The following is a 16,518-nucleotide window of genomic DNA, read 5'->3' on the forward strand; positions in this document are numbered from 1 at the left end:
ACCTGGTTAAGGAGAAAGTATAGACAAGAGAAAAGCAGAGGCTCTGGAGTCACACAAATGTCACCGTTGAGATTCGTCCCCACTCTTCATTCCCTTCCCTGTAAACCCAGGCAAGCGACACCTGCCTCACAGCACTGGTAACAAATAGGGAAGAGCACACGTTCCCACGTTCCCGGGTCAGACAGGACAGCCAGGGATCAGCGGCACATGAGGAGGTGACAGGTGGTCACTAAACTGAGCTCAGGTGCATACACAGCATTTTACGTCACCTTGAGATGGCTCCTCCTGTGACCCTCTCGAAGAAGGGTGGCAGTGGTGAGGAACGAACTCCAGGAGCTTATTAGCATACATGATCTTCAGGCCGTCCGGATGAGACTCAACGATCTGCTCTACAATCACCTAGCAGAAGGAAGAGCGTTTTTTTTTTTTATTTATTTATTTGTTTGTTTGTTGTGTGTGTTTTGTTTTTTTTTAAAGCACCTAAAAGAGAAGTATGAACTATACACTACAGAGAAAAGAATCGAGTAAACCTTAAAAATGCACTTCATCCTTCCTCCTCCCCACTCAGTATGCTTTCTAAACAGGAGGTAAGTAACAACGGCAGAAAAATCTAGGTCCCGGGATTTGGGAATACTGCTCCAACCCTGGGGGACACAGAGGCTGAGGGACAGAGACTGGCCTGAAGCTAAAACATCACACACACTCATCTGCTTCCCTTCTGAGCTTAAAAGCGAAATACTGTTATCTGCAGACAACAGCTCTGTACCATCTACACCCTGGCCTTATCCTCTACCGTCTCCAGAACAGGGAAAGGGCTGAGATGGAAAGTGATGGAAGAAAACACATCTTATTTTGCTTTAGTATTTTTTTTTTTTTTTTGGTGAGGCTGAGTTGCAGGAGGTGAATGACAAGCATACAAACTTAAAATACAAACGTGGCCACAGTTCATTTAACGACACGGAAATGTAAAGTACTTCCCTAATTTAGCATATTAGATTCAGTTCAATGAAAAGGGCATAAATTAAATAACTAAAATATTTTCATTTAGTGACAAAGAATAATGTGATCTTTTTCACCCCCCCAGAGAGAGCTATGAACTATATAATAGGATACATACAAAGAACTGACAGATCATTTACTTTTAGTAGTCCTAATGAAGCTGAGAAGATTACTGAAATTAATCCTTCAATTTCACTTCTATCACTGGGATACTGTCCCGTTTTAAAACTGGAAGCCTTTCATCCTGAAGTCATGGTGGGTAGCTTTATACTTACCGGACAGAAAGAACACTCACACTGGCAGGTGACTGGAAGAAAGCCCTCAAACGCTGAGACTGGCTTCATGACTTCTGTCAGCGTGAACTAGATGAAACCGACGCTCTCTAAATGGGAAGCTGCTGATTGCTGGCGGCCTCACACGGTGCAGCCCATACTCCGGCTGCTCAAGAGGCAGGATACACTGACTCCCTGTATTTAACTGTATCCTCATAGGTCAAGAACACTGGGTAACCAAGTTCCGGACTTAAGGTACTACCCCGCTAACTCGCCCTTAAAAGCCCTTTATCTTTGAATATTCCCTCCCTCCCACCTTCCTAGCCTGGCAAACTCCCCCATGGTCTTCAAGACTTAGGTCACATCAATTCTGCAAAGACGCCTCCCCTCACGGACTTTCCCTGCGCACAGAGCTGTCTTCCAGCTCCTCCAGTGGGCACGGGCGCCTTGGTGGGGTCACGCTTTTCGGCAACTTCATTAACGTATAACTTAGGGAAATGGAAATTGACCTGAAAATGTTCTGATCCGTACCTTCTTCCTAGGCAAGTCCCTCACCCCTACTAAATTAAGATGATCCCTGAGCTATGGCATCACTGGAAGAGACCAGAGCGCATGCCTGATTCCTGCCATGCTGATGGGCACCAAGCGGGAGCAACCTTTTCTAACAACCAGAAGAGCAGGAACTACGAGCATCTTCAAGGAAGAGCCCTGAGCTCTCTCGCACCCAGTCAAGAAACGAAGCCAGATTAGATGCTCTGTATCTGCAGAATGAGGTGCATGGGGGCACAAACCTCATCCATGTACGGTTTCACCAGTACTTGACCGACTAACGCCTCTGCATCCCGTGTCTTGTCAATTGTAGCGTAAGTCCAAAGGCAGTGCCATATGATGTCCACATTGGAAGTCTGAAGCCCTTTTAGCAGCAGGCCTGCCAGGGACTGCTGCAGCATGGCTGTAATGTGGGCTATACGCTGCAAGAACAGAGAGAACAGGAAAGAAGGTCCAGGCACAACAGTATCTAAAAGCTCAAATATATGTGTATAATTTATATACATATGTGTTATATATATAAAGCGAGCCTCTAATTCTACCAGAATATATGTAAGATTAAAATCCCAACATTTCCTAGAGAATAACAATGAATCTCTTCTCCCCATGATTGCTTGCTTGCTTTCTTTCTTTCTTTCTTTCTTTCTTTTTTTTTTTTAAAGGTTTTTATTTATTTATTTGTCGAGAGAGAGCACAAGCACACAAGGAGGCACAGGCAGAAAGAGAAGCAGGCTTCCTGCCAAGCAAGGAGCCCAAGGTGGGACTCGACCCCAGGACCCTGGGATCATGACCTAAGCCAGAGGCAGTGGCTTAACTGACTGAGCCACTGAGGCGTCCCCTCCCTATGATTTCTTTGAAAGTAAGTCGGCTTCATCAAAGTGAAGTTTAGACAATTACTGAACGACAAAAAGTTATTTGCCTCTTAAGCTACAGAGTAAATCTGACAAACGTGCATTTAAACCCAGTCAAGGGCTTTGGATAAATGAACTCTGACTACATCATATGATGTGTCAAGTTACATGAAATTCAGAATTAATTTTACTTGCACAGTTTGGAGACTACGCTTGTGTCTTTACACAAAATCTATCTAGTGTGACATAATGGAAGCAGGGTCCCAAGCAAGAGACACTGAAAAAAAAAATTCAAAGCTAGCTTCAAAATCCTGTAGAGTAGCAATTATCAGGGGGCAATGCTAGGTCAAACCAAAATCATCCAGGAAATTCGCAAACAGCAAATTGAAAATCGAAACCAACACTTACTGGTCTTACTTTGTCCAGAAGAGGCATGCCTTTGCTCTGAACAGCATGAAACTGTAACTGGTTAAATTCTGTGGCAATTCTCTCCAAAATCTGTCTAGTCCAGAGAGGGCTAGTAGAGACAATTAGAGAAGTGTAATTCCCAAAGTTAAAACCTGCCACCCCCACCGCCCCCCATGCCTTACAGCGCTCAGGCACCTGCACCTGCACGCCATCAATTTTCAGGACAAACTGTCTGTGCAGCAGGCCCCAGGTGCGAGGGGTGAGGAGCGGGGAGGTCATAGAAGCCACCGACGCAGCCTGGCCCGGGCCACAGGGCCCAGGCAAGGGGATGGAGCTATTTTAGGTCAGTGTGGGTACAGCTGCATGTTTCTACCACGTTTCTCGGGCTCTCCCATTCGTGCCCTTCTTATCCCATTCTCTAACCCCCTCCTCTCTCTTGCCCTGTCCTACCCTTCATACGCGAAGCCCCCTCTTCTTCTCTGCCTGCCTCATTCTCCCTCCCAAGTACCTCCCCAGTACCAACTACTGCTGTCTCCTCAATCAGCTAAAACTGACCGCCTAGCAGCAACCTGGTAAATTGCTCAGAGCAGCGGACTCCAAGTTTACATTTACCCAACGGCAGAAAGAGCAAGCTCGGTGCTCTGGGAGCTGGTGAGAAATCACTCACAGTGCATCTGCCATCAAGTGGACTGGATACACTTCCCTCTTGCCCCCACATTAGAAAGCGTCAACCCCATTCAAAAGGAAGCCGAACAGTGAAAGAAAGAAAAAAACAAAAACACAACAAAGGCCCCAAAGCCCCTGCTGGGCTCTATGAGGCATCCCACATCTGAGGATGGGCAGTCAGGTGGTGAGGAAACACACTGTAAGGAAACCCAAAAATGTCTGGAGACCTGCCACGGTGTGCCCCGCCCCAGAGCATCAGAACTGGTGTGGAGGGAAGGCAGGCGCTCCACAAGACCAATGCAGAAGCCTAATCCCAACCTCTACTGACTGATCCCATGCGCATTTCCTATTTATCCTTATCTCGGCATTTCTGGGCCTGGCAGAGCAAGATGGATTTACCCTGCGCTGACACTGCTCTGGCTTTCCTGACTCCAGAGCTCAGAGCTGCTCTTCTGGAGAAAAAAGTCCTCCAAGGTAATTCTGAGCAAGAAAGCGCACAATGTCTGTTTATCAAGGACAGTGCTGCAAAGGGACAGGATTGTAGACACAGAGCTCACTGAGGTGTTTCTATCCGAGGAGCACAGCAGCAACAGCAAAGACGGGAAGAACACTGGAGGGCCAGCTCCCCAGGGGCCGAACGTGGACATGGCTGGAGGGGGGCTGCAGGCGCTGCCAAGGGCCGCAGCGAAGCAGAGCCGCTGGAGACACACGGGCTGCAGAAGGGCCGCGTACAGACTGTCTGCTAAGTGTGGACGAACGGGGGGCAGAAGCACGAGTGCAACGGGCTAGAGACACAAGCACAGTGGAGGCTGACCACTTAGTTGAATGCCTTGATGTGAAAGGGGGCAGACACCTAGGACCAGAGAATCGCTTCCTTTGGGATGTGTCCGTTCTTAATCTCCATCATGAGACATGTGGAGCATATGGTCTCTCAAGTTCCTTCCAAATCTAAAACCTTAATTCCTAAAATTTAGAAACCTAACTCCGCCTGCAGGGGGAGGGACTGTTAGCCTCACACAACAGAGCACGCAGGGCACGCAGGGCACCAGGCGACCTTGACGCAGGCAGCCCAGCTGGTATGTGCAGGACCAGCCCCGGGCTACTCCCACTGCAGCACTGTGCGTCTCACGGTGCTGACAGGACCTAACTACTCATTTTCTGAGTCACTCATCTACCCTGGCTGACTGAAAATTCACACCAGGAATGGAACAAGACAATCACAGTATAACAAAGAGAGCCATCATCTTTTTCCTATTTCATAAGCTTTTTCTTTCCTGTTTGTAAATTTCAACTGGATGTGTCCTATACTGTTTCATAATAATATAATGCTGGTGCAAAATACATCAATGGTAATACTCTGGGCATGTCTAGGAAAAAAAAAAATGAGATGGAGAAAAACCAAGATGAATGGTAGGTATGCCTTAAAGATCAACAGGACTTTGCTAGTCCTCAGGGAAGGTGATTCCAAATATACTTTTCCACTGCAAGCATAAGGACGTGTTGGAACTGTGGTCTATAACCAAAGGGTTTATAGGAACGTGTTATAGATTTCACCATTTCATGCTCTCCACTCTCCTGGAGCTACATTCTAGCCACAAACCTGGATTTTCTTCTTGTTCATAAATGAATTCTAACTAAGCTGACCCCGCCTAATTAGACTGGATGTGAAGTATTAATTTATGTGCTACTTAGTTAAAAAAAAATGCTTACCTGCTTGCTTCTAGTGCAGAGGTTTCTTTAGAACTTTGTGAATTTAAGATTTTTTCAATCTTTTCAACTGATCAAATAACTTGTATAAGCCTCAACACACACATCTATAAAAATAAAAATTAAGCAAACAAAAAACGTCACCATCTTTACTCTTAATCATCTTTATTTCCCATGCTAAATGCAGGAAAATATAAGACCAAAAGTTAACTTCAAATATATAGGGGCATGCTATATTTTGAATATTTCTATGAAACACAGAATTCTCAAGAATGCAAATCTTAGTTCTAGAATAAGTATACTTCCATATTCTATTGCAAGTTTATAGAGGAAAAAAAAAAAACCCTAGATTTTGCTTTCTCATATTCTATACTCTTATTTCTTCTTTTCCCCATCCTGAATCTCTCTATGGGCATTTCTTTCCTATTTTAAAAAAGATTTGTTTATTTGAGAGAGAGAGAGACTGCATGTGCACGTGCAGGGGAGGGGCAGAGGGAGAGAGAGAATCTCGAGCAGACATCCTGCTGAGCACAGAGCTCAATGCGGGGCTCAATCTCATGATCCTGAGATCATGACCTGAGCCAAAACCAAGAGTCGGACATTTAACCAACTGAGCCACCAGGCGCCCCTCCATTTGGTTTCTTATGGCCCTTTATTCATGTTTTAACTTTGGCTTCCGATTGTACTGGCCCTCTCAGTTTACATGTGCATATACCTATATGCCCAAGCACCAAATCATTAAAGACCTTTTACACTACAAATATTATCAAAGAGGTTGAGGGACATTATGAAAACTCTCATCCTTAAAGAACAAAAAAATACAAAGTCATCCATTCAATAAATAGTTACTGAACACCCCTGGGAGCTCGACATTCATTCCGACGGGGGGTGGGGGAGGAGGGGGGACACGAGAAAATAAAGCAAGAAATACACCCTGCTCTCATAAAGCTTACTGTTTTGTCTGGAAGCACATGACAAGCATTCTTTGGACAAAAGCTGTGAGGAGATCCAGAGGCGAATTAAACAGAAGGTCCCTCAAACAGGCTTTCTCCCCACTGAGATTTTAACAAATATGCTAATAATACACATAGAAAACATTGTACAGAGCAGCAGGCGAGAGTCAGAAGCCCAGACTCCCAATGCCCGCTGTGCCCCTACATCGTTATGATCATGAATGACATCGGGGACACTTGAAACTGGAGATAGCACTAAGGGGCACACTCCCGGGGTGAGCCCTCAGATGTACAGAGCCGTTGCCTGTCTCACACACCTGAAACTAAGCCAACACCACATGCTAACTACTGGGAATCGAAAAAATTAAAGTGAACACCAGAACATAAAGAACACAGGATCAGAAAATAACAACAAACCTATGGCAGAATCCTGAGTTTGCTTTGGAAAGCCCACTTCTCCCCTAGTCTCTAATATAGGCCTATTTTCTTTACAGGGCCGCTGACAATTTATACAGTCGTTAACTGTCAAGCGCTGCACCGACAACAGTTATCACTGTTTCTTGTTCTGGAAAAAGTGGGTGATCTTGAGATCGTGTGGGTACCTCTAAAATTCTGTCTTATTATTTCAGGTAGATAACGTGACATAATGCATAAAATGCACATGCGTGAGAGCTGTGAGAGCTTTGAAAAAAAGCTGAATAGTGCTGACAAGTTCGGAGACAAGAGGAGAGGGCTTCAACTGGCATGCAGCATAAGAAATCTACTGGAGGGTACCTTTTTCTTCCTTATGTCCTCTTGTTTACACATTCGTTCATCTACTGCCCGAATTCCTTCACTGACTGATGACCTGAGACTCTTTAAAAAGAATAAAAAATAAAACGTATTACAGACATTGTTTTGTCACATTATCAAGTTCCTACATCTCATTCAATTCCACAGAACTTAATACCTGTGCACCAGTACTATGCAGATATTGACAAAAAAAAAAAAAACAAAAAAAAAAACAAAAACATGATATACCAGACATAATTACTGTTGAGGGTACTCATGATCTGGGGGCATAATGACACGAAGGCAGGGTCGCATGGCCAGAAGAAGAATGACACATATACAGTGAAAGTTATGGGGATGTGGCGGCTTAGAATGGAGAACAGATAATATGAAGCAAAGTACAGGAGAGTCTGGAAATGCGACGGGGCTCGAATCGGACTCTGAAAGCCATGTGTACACAGCTGCCGAGGTGGGGAGGGGATGGGGAGCAGATGTAAGTGCAGACATACTCAGGGGCAGGGTCAGACAGGCACACAGCCATGTGCACTGCAGGCTTCCCTCTGGAGAGAAGCAAAAATAGGAATGGACGGCCAACTTCACTGAGATGAGGTCTTTAGATTCTGCATATTTTGGAGAACGAGAGAATGTCAAAGCACTGATGCATGATGATGAAATGTGGGTATGGAAATACCAGGAATCAAGAATGAAGAACAGAAGACCAGAAAAAGGCAGAGCACAGAGGTAGAGAAACATGTCCAGAAGCTAATGAATAAAGAGATAATTAGGAATTAGGGCCAAAACAAAGGTTAACAGAAACAACTAGAATGAAGTAGGCATATCACAAAAATTCCACAGGAAGGTGAATTAATTCACTCCATCAACATTATGAAACACCTCCTGGATGTCAGTATTGTGGCAGCCCACAGGGATACAATGAAGACAGATATAGTCGTATCCCTCAGTGGTCTGAGAATCTCACAGAACAGCTTCAGAGTTGGGACCAGAAAGGCAGGTCAGGCCTGTGGCTGAGCAGGACCAAAGTGGCCATAAAAACAGGCCATGGAAAAGGGAGGGGATACGGTGATGGCAGGGGGGGGTGAGGTGGGACGGGAGCCTGTGTGAGTAGAGCAAATCTGCCTCAGGGAGGGGGGGAGAGAAGAGTGGGAGGCCAAAGGAAGGCTAGGCTTGGGAAACAACACCACTATGAGGCCCCGGGAGGAAGAAGAGGCACACCAAGGAGGCAGTGGGAGAGCCCCACAGCGGCTGGTGTGGAATCCAACAGCGGACCACGAAAATCCCTTCCATTCCAAGGAAAAGTACCTTTAACAAGATTTTGTAAAATTCAAATGAGACATAAACCATGGAAAGTATTGGCTACCTCAAGGCACAACTCAAGATTTTTACCTGTTTCACGAACTCTTTCCTGCCTGCCCCTCCCCTAGGCTTCTCAGCACTGATATTTCCATTACTCCGCATTTTTCTTGGTTCTAACCATGTACTGTGTCTTCCCTTAAATTATGTTCTCCTTATATTCTCTCTAGGATGCAGGCACTGTCTTAGGGGAGGGATGCACGAGGCCACTCAAGCTAGAGGAGACACACAAGGAAGGATGGTGTCGTTTATGACAAGTTTTTACGACAGGGCATCAGAACGGACAGAGGCCGTAAGTCAGGGCACCAGACACAGGGGGGGGGGGGGGGGGGGGGGAGACAGGGCAGCACAGTTTTCTGTTAGAAGTGATGCCACAACTGCCCCTCCACTGTTCACCCAGGTGGAGTTCCTATTCCCAATGGCTTAGAGGTGGGGAGTCCCATTCCCACAACAGAGATTTTTCTGAGAGAACATGCAAATGTAACATTTATTAAGTATTACATTTTATTTATATTATCCTTCAGTTGCATTAGGGATTACACAGTTTTTGTAGATCAGCCCAGGAACCTAACCACATGTAGATTACGTGGGGGGGGGGGGATATTTACAAGATTACAAACTGTTAAAATACAAGTCATTCGTAAGTTAGAAACCACTTACATATGACCAAAGTGGCATTAATAAGTTGAATTTGGAAATATGCTTCCTCTCCCCTGACATTTTAAGGTTGTCTACTCTGAGAATATGTCTTCTTCAAATCGAACATTTTTTTTTAGGTTTTTAGCATATGCAAAAACAAGATCATTTACAACTCTTCTGAAGGTGAATATTATAATCATGAACCGTTAAAATACAACCACCTGTACCACCAAACTAACAGATGAATAGAATTCTTAGAGAAAAGCCGACGAGGACAACAGGCGTCACAGCAGACTGTTTTCATTAATTTGAGACTTACCAGAACTTCTCGTAACTGTCCCAAAGGCACAGAAAGTTGATTGAGGGCTTTGTCCATGCCAACCTAAAGCAAAACCAGGTTGGCACAAACACATCACGATAAGGAGTAATAATGACGTATCTATTTAACAATCAAAGCAGTACCAGATTTAAATTATTTTTTTTGGCACAACCGTATTTTGCTACATAACTAGCTAAACAACAGAAGTGTTATTTGGCCATTAATGTTGTTCATAGAATATGAAAAAAATCTGTTGAAATACATGAAACTATAAAAATAAGGGAAGTCATGAGAAACGAAAGTTTCCTTAAGAACAATTTGCCTTTAGATGACATTTTAAATGAATGTGAAAAATTTTCAGAGAAGGTGAACAGTTCTCTGTCTGTAACTGATGATACTCAGCCAGCTGATGTGAAAGTCTGACGGGCTACGTCTCTCTTAAACATTATTATAAGCCTTGAGAAAAATAGAAATTAAACAGAAGTAAATTTTCTAGGTTTTTAATCCTATTGGGATATTTATCTTAGTGGCATATTTCCCAAAAGCAAATGTGCATCATTAATTTTAATGCTTCTTGAAATTCCCACGGAGCTGCAACTTTCTGTGCTTCTCTGGACAAACAGATTTAAAACAAAATGAAGCATCAACAAGGAGACTTTTCTGCCAAGTAACAAAATTCAACATTTCTAAACGGCTTTTACAAACAATTGATAAGCTCACTGCAAATCATTCTTATATTGTTATAAAACCAAACTTTTAAAATATCAATATTGGCCAATGTTCCCTCAACCTAGCTCTGGCTAACATAAACCTGGGAGTAAATTAAACATTGTAAGAGTGGTGGACATTTGCTCCTACAAATTAGTCTAAATCAAGGAAGACTTCAGGGTAATCACTTAGCAACTAATAAAACAACCCCTTGGGTATTATCATCCTTTACTTTTCACTGTTGACTAATGAATTTGAAACATAATCAAACTAGAGCAACCTTAAATGAATAAAAACTAAAACAAACAAAAAAATGTATTCCAAAAAGTTTAGTTCTTTTATTAATGAAATTGGTCATTTCTTCGAGTTTCTGGTGGGGTTGGTGGGGTAATCAACTGAAAGGTTTCTAAAAACTCTGCCCTTTTAATAAATATGAAGGAGAGAGAAAGTGTGTGTGTGTGTGTGTAGGACTTGTGAATTTCAGGTTTACCAAGTTTGTGGAAAGGTTGACAAAATCTGCATAATCCTTGTTGATGAGCTCGACCATGGCTATTTTAAGAAGTTTATAGTAGAGTTCCAGATCTCCTCTTAGTTCCTCCAGCTGGACACGCTTCCTACAGTCAGACACAAAGTGATCGACGTCGAAATCTTCCTGAAAATCAAACCAGAAAGAAAAAATGATTGCACTGATACCACATTTTACATAGAAAAATAAGATCAGAGAAAGAATAAGAGGCCGTATTACTGCAGGGGAACACACACAGGACATCAGGGGGTCTGCTCACTTCCTAAGATTATGGGGAAAGGGGGCCCCTCACCAAGACCATTCTCTCCAGTTGCCTAACTCTACAGGCATTTTATTTCTTTTAATTATACATTTCAAAGAGGCTCTTCTCAAAATAGAAACAGCTTTTTTCTTCTTCAAATTTTTAAAAGTAAGAAAATGCCTTGGGGCTTTCATCCCTTCGAAGGCAAACTTAACCCCCTGAACCACCCAGGCTCCCCTTCTTCTTAATTTTAAAAGTAACAAATGTTCACTGTCAAACTTTCAACCAACCAAGAAATACTTATGTAAGAGAGAAAAAAAAAATCACCCACTCTCTAATGCTCTGCAGTTAAGCACTGTTAATGTTTATTTTTCTTCACTATTTAACACAGCGATTCACATCCTTCCAGACTTTGTTTTGGTCTTTGTCTTTACTTTTTTTTTTTTTTTAAGATTTTTTATTTATTGAGAGAGAGAGAGATGGAGAGAACAAGTGGGAGGAGGGGCAGAGGGAGAAGCCGGCTCTCTGCTGAGCTGGGAGCCTGATGCCAGGGTTCATTCCAAGACCCTGAAATCAAGACCTCAACCGAAGGCAGACGCTTAACTGAATGAGCCACCCAGGTGCCATAGTCTTTCTCTTTAAAATATAAATTACTTTTGGGGTGCCTGGCTGGTTCAGTGGGTTAAGGCCTCTGTCGTTAGCTCAGGTCATGATCCCAGGGTTATGGGTTCAAGCCCCGCATTGGGCTTTCTGCTCAGCAGGGAGCCTGCTTCCCTGTCTCTCTCTCTGCCTGCCTCTCTGCCTACTTGTGATCTCTGTCTAATAAATAAATAATTTTAAAAAAAATAAAATATCAATTACTTTTTAAAGAAACTGACATATAATGGACACATGTTAGTTTCAGGCGTACAACATAAAAATTCCATATTTTTATCTGTTGTGAAATGATCACCCTAAGACTAGTTAACATCCATCACCAAACATACACATTTTTTTCTTGTGCTAAGAACTCTTAAGCTTTAGCAACTTTAAATATATAATAATATACGGCACCTGGGTAGCTCAGTGAGTTAAGGCCTCTGCCTTCGGCTCAGGTCATGATTCCAGGGTCCTGGGATCGAGCCCCACATCAGGCTCTCTCCTCAGCAGGGAGCCTGTTTCCTCCTCTCTCTCTGCCTGCCTCTCTTCCTACTTGTGATCTCTGTCAAATAAATAAATAAAATAAATATATATATATATATATATATATATATATATATATATAATATACTATGCAGCCATCAAAAGAAATGAAATCTTGCCATGTGCAATGACGTGGATGGAACTAGAGGGTATGCTGAGTGAAATAATCAGAGAAAGACAATTATCATACAATCTCCCTGATATGAGGAATTTGAGAGGCAAAGTGGGGGGTGTGGGGGTAGGGAAGGAAAAATGAAACAAGATTGGATTCGGAGGGGGGCACCTGGGTGGCTCAGTGGGTTAAAGCCTCTGCCTTCGGCTCAGGTCATGATCACAGGGTCCTGGAATTGAGCCCCACATCGGGCTCTCTGCTCAACGGGGATCCTGCTTCCTCCTCTCTCTCTGCCTGCCTCTCTGCCTACTTGTGATTTCTGTCTGTCCAATAAATAAATAAAATCTTTAAAAAAAAAAAGATTGGATTGGGAGGGAGACAAACCATAAGAGACTCTTAATCTCACAAAACAAACTGAGGGTTGCTGGGGGGAGGGGTGTAGGGAGAGGGTGGTGGGGTTGTGGACATTGGGGAAGGTATGTACTACGGTGAGTGCTGGGAAGTGTGTAAGCCTGACAATTCACAGACCTGTAACCCTGGGGCTAATAATACATATTTCTAATAAAAAAAATAATAAAATTAATATACAATAATACACAGTATTATTTACTACAGTCACTATGATGTACATTACATCCCCAAGGCTTATCTTATTAACTGGAAGTTTATACCACTGGACCCCTTCATCTATTTCCTCCCACAACCTCGCCTCTGGCAACCACCAATCTGTTCTCTATGACTTCATTTTGTTTTGTTTTTTAGATTCCACATGTGAGGGAGATCATACAGTATTTCTCTTTCTCTGTCTGACTTATTTCACTCAGCACAATATCCTCAAGGTCCATCCATGTTGTTGCAAATGGCAAGACTTCCTTCTTTTTATGGTTGAGTAATATTCCATCGTATACACACACATTTTCTTTATCCATTCACCCCGTTGGTGGACACTTTAGTTATTTCCAAGTCTTGGTTGTTGTAAATACTGTGATACTCACTACCGTGAGTGTGAGTCTTGCTGGCCGCTAGAGCCAGGTGATCTACAGGTATACCCTGGGTAGCAACTGCAAACCTCGGGGCATCATACGAGCATTCAAGCTCCTTTCCAGGAGATACCAGAAAGCAGAAGCGAGGCAGAGGGACAGCGCAAAGATGGTACCCATCAGCTCCATCTTTGGAGAATACCTTACTAGGCTCCCAGATCCATGTGAAATTAGATGCCTGCCCCTCAGGGCTTTAAGATAAGCAAATGAGCCTCTTTCACAGAAATCTGAACCCATTTCAGTCTGCTGCTTCTGTGCTGAGTTCCAGGGTGGGTCAGTCTACTCGCGCGACTGCTTTAAGAACTGTTTCTCAGTTTGCTATAGCCTTGTGGGTCTCATGGGTGCAAGCTCTGATGGCTTTCAAAGCTGGATGTTTTGGGGTCTTGTCTCTTAGATGTACGTCTTGGAAGTTGGGGTGCCAGAAGTGGGGCTCAAACCCTTTGCTCCTCAGGGAGAAGCCTGGGGTTTTGAGTACCCTCCCAATCCCAGGTCGCTGTACCAGGGGTGGGGTTTATGGCAAGACTGATTCTTACTTCAACATAGGTTTTTTTCCTTACTCACCTAATGTGTAGGAGTCACTCAGCTAGTTGTAGGGTTTTTTCCACAGGAAATTTTTCCATATGGAGCTATAGATTCAGTGTGTATTTCATAGAAGAGATGAGTTCAAGATCCTCCTATGCCACCATCTTGAATGGAAACCCCAGACCTTCTCTATGTATGTGTGTACACACACATATGTGTACACACACACACACACACACACACACACACACACACAAATATTCATGCTCTTCTAAACTATTTCCCATCTAGGGGCACCTGGGTGGCTCAGTGGGTTAAGCCTCTGCCTTCGGCTCAGGTCATATCTCAGGGTCCTGAGATTAAGCCTCACATCAGGCTCTCTGCTCAGCTGGGAGCCTACTTTTCCCCCTCTCTCTGCCTGTCTCTCTGCCTCCTTGTGACCTCTCTCTCTGTCAAATAAATAAATAAAATCTTAAAATGAATAAAAAAATAAAAAATAAAAACCCATTCTATTAAAAAAATTTCCCATCTAAAAATATAACTTGAATGTCTTTACGTAAAACACATACATTTCTATTAATATTTTATGTGCATGCTGAGTGTCCCATTGAACAGATGTTCCAAATCTTTCATAACCTATTTCCAAGTATTGGTCTCACAGGATTAGCTATCCTGTGTTTCCCCTTTACAATTCTGTGATACCCGGGTAGGCTTATATGCTTAGAGGCAATAAATTACTATCTACTTCCCCTGTGACTCTGCTACTCCATGACCTGTTTAGTCAGCAAGAATCAAATGTGATGATTCCCAAACTAGTTAAGGACACCTACACTTACTTCGTAATTATACAGCTTCATTAAACACTATGTAAACCAACAAAATATGACTGCAAAAAAAAAATCACTGTTCTTTTGAAAACTAACACAGCTACTTTGGAAAGGTTTGATACAAAGAAATCAATAAGAAAATTTTTGCTAAGTTAGGTATGGGTGAGATGACCAAGTACCAGGCAGGGAGGGAGTGATCACAGGATTCTCACTCAATTCAGTTAAAGAAACTGAAACTGAATGCAAAAAAAGACAACATAGAAAGCTTTTTTTAAAAAGATTCTTTTTATTTATTTGAGACACAGACAGACAGTATGAGCAGGGAAAGGGGCAATGGGAGAAGGAGATTCCCTGCTGAACAGGGAGTCCAATGCGGGACTCCATCCCAGGACTCCGAGGTCATGACCTGAACCGAAGGTAGATGCCTAACCTATTGAGCGACCCAAGTGCTGTGATAACTCAGAAATCTAATCTGCAGGCCAGTTTCCAGAGAAAAGACCTGGCACTGTTTCAATGGAGAATAAATGTACATATATTTTTTCCAAATAAAATGCTAAAAACTGTATGAACCATTCCCTAAGAGTACTTGTTTAAACTGACTTTTTTAGTTAATCAACCAAAGACTGACCCTGCTAGTGTCAGAGAGAAGGACTTCATACCAAACCGTAATTTCACAGTCATCTACAGAAAGCCACCTGCTTCTTACACTGGTGACCAAATTAGCCTGGACCTTTCTCTCCTGAGACCATCTCAGACCTTACACATCATAGTTATGTAGTACATCACGGGAGGGGGTCTCGGTTCATAATCCTGGCCATCCTACTCACCAACTGTATACCTTTAGGTCGATCACTTTCCCTGCCTCAGTTACACATTGTTGAAGTTCTTGAACTTCATGATGGCATTCTAAATTGTATAACTGGGGTGCCTATGTGGCTCAGTTGGTTAAGCATCTGCCTTTGGCTCAGGTCATGATCCCAGTCTCTTGGGTTTGAGTTCCACATCAGGCGCTCTGCTGAGCAAGGAGCCTGCTTCTCCCTCTGTCCCTTCCTCCTGCTCCCGCACTCTCTCACTCTCAAATAAAATCTTAAATAAATAAATAAATAAATAAAAATCATATAACTTAGCCTCAGTGAACAAATGCTATTAGGTAATATTAGTACTCAACTTACCATTTATGCATTTGTTCTCAGATAAACAAAAGTTGCATAACACATGACTAAATAACTCGGAACATCTGTGAATACTGGGTTAGGCAGCGTTTGCTGTGAAAAGCAAACCCAAACTCACAGTGCCATAATAGAGACCCATTTCACTTAACCAAGAATGGTTTTACTACTTTAGGAATGGTTTTACTTTATAGTGTAGATTTCCCAAGTATTCAAAAAGAAAGTATTTACAACCCATACATTTACGGTCAACTGATTTTTCACAAGGATGCCAAGACCATTTAATGGGGGGAAAAACAGCCTTTCGAGTGCCTACTACTGGGACAAGTGAATATCTACATGCAAAAGAATGAACTTGGAACAGCAACGTCACACATACACAAAAATATAACTCAAAATGGATCAAAGATTTAAATGTAAGAGTAAAAACTGTAACACTCAGAGAAAACAGGTGAAAATTTGTATGACTTTGGATCGGGAAAAGCTTTCTTAGACATGATACACAAAGCAATAAGAAATATTAGATAAGCTGAACTTGATCAAAATAAAAACTTTCGTGTATCAAAGGACACTACGGAGAACTTGAAATGACAACCTACAGAATGGGAGAAGGTATCTGCAAATCATTTGTCTGACAAGGACCTAATAACCAGAATATGCAAATATACTCTTAGAACTCAACAACA

General features: G+C 42.7%; 1 long non-coding RNA gene across 2 annotated transcripts; it reads right to left on the reverse strand.

Moving 5' to 3' along the window:
• Positions 1–293: 293 nt before the first annotated feature.
• On the reverse strand, positions 294–14,941 carry LOC123394140. 2 transcript variants are annotated; one of them, XR_006608905.1, is made up of 8 exons: positions 14,843–14,941; positions 10,704–10,865; positions 9,506–9,568; positions 7,180–7,260; positions 5,456–5,559; positions 3,080–3,188; positions 2,063–2,242; positions 294–399 (listed from the first exon to the last, which is right to left on the reverse strand). It is a non-coding gene; the product is annotated as an uncharacterized LOC123394140 (long non-coding RNA). The 2 variants fall into 2 exon arrangements; XR_006608904.1 differs by lacking the exon at positions 14,843–14,941 and adding an exon at positions 12,034–12,087.
• Positions 14,942–16,518: the final 1,577 nt, after the last annotated feature.

This window comes from Mustela putorius, unplaced genomic scaffold (assembly GCF_011764305.1).
Source record: "Mustela putorius furo isolate JIRA1106 unplaced genomic scaffold, ASM1176430v1.1 tig00001534_pilon_pilon_pilon, whole genome shotgun sequence".
Lineage (NCBI taxonomy): Eukaryota > Metazoa > Chordata > Mammalia > Carnivora > Mustelidae > Mustela > Mustela putorius.